The 605-nt window shown below is 44.1% G+C and overlaps 1 non-coding gene across 1 annotated transcript; it reads left to right on the top strand.

Moving 5' to 3' along the window:
* Positions 1-207: 207 nt before the first annotated feature.
* On the top strand, positions 208-314 carry LOC120074811. The gene has a single exon (XR_005481092.1). It is a non-coding gene; the product is annotated as a small nucleolar RNA R71 (small nucleolar RNA).
* The last annotated feature ends 291 nt before the right edge of the window (positions 315-605 follow it).

Genomic DNA, 605 nt, shown 5'->3' with positions numbered 1-605 from the left:
GGCCCCATTGTTTGCGTCATTATCTTTAATTCTTGATCTTTGATCGTTTTCCCGCCAATTCTCGTGATTTTTAGAAATGCGGTCAAGTATACTCTTTGCCTCCTCATATGCTTTATCGAGCAGACACCAGCGGTTGCCGCATTGGCAACGGTCTACGAAGAGGGATTCAGTCCTTGGTAGAAAATCTCCATTTGTAGGCAGTCTGGTAAGCCATTATGTGGACAGTCTCTTACCAGCTGCTTGAACCTCGCCCAGGCATCGCTGAGCGATTCATCATCTTCCTATTCAAAATTTGTTATTAATTTCCTTCTCCTAGCATTCTCGGTTGGTGGGAAATACTTCTTCATAAACTTTTCCTCCACCTGTTTCCACGAAGTTATCTCCCCCAGTTCGAGAGAATATGTTCATTTTCTTGCTTGATCGTATAAGGAAAATGGGAACAGAGTGAGTCAAACTTCCATGATTGAGATATTCGGGAACACAAAAGTGTTGTAGATTTCTATGAAGCTCGGAGGTGGGTGTGCGGGTCTTCGCCATGCCTTCTTCCAAACTGCCCAGCAGCCTGGATCATCTACAACATTACCGGCTTCATTTCAAACCTTGAT

This window comes from Benincasa hispida, chromosome 3 (assembly GCF_009727055.1).
Source record: "Benincasa hispida cultivar B227 chromosome 3, ASM972705v1, whole genome shotgun sequence".
NCBI lineage: Eukaryota > Viridiplantae > Streptophyta > Magnoliopsida > Cucurbitales > Cucurbitaceae > Benincasa > Benincasa hispida.
This window is presented reverse-complemented; position numbering and strand designations above follow the sequence as displayed.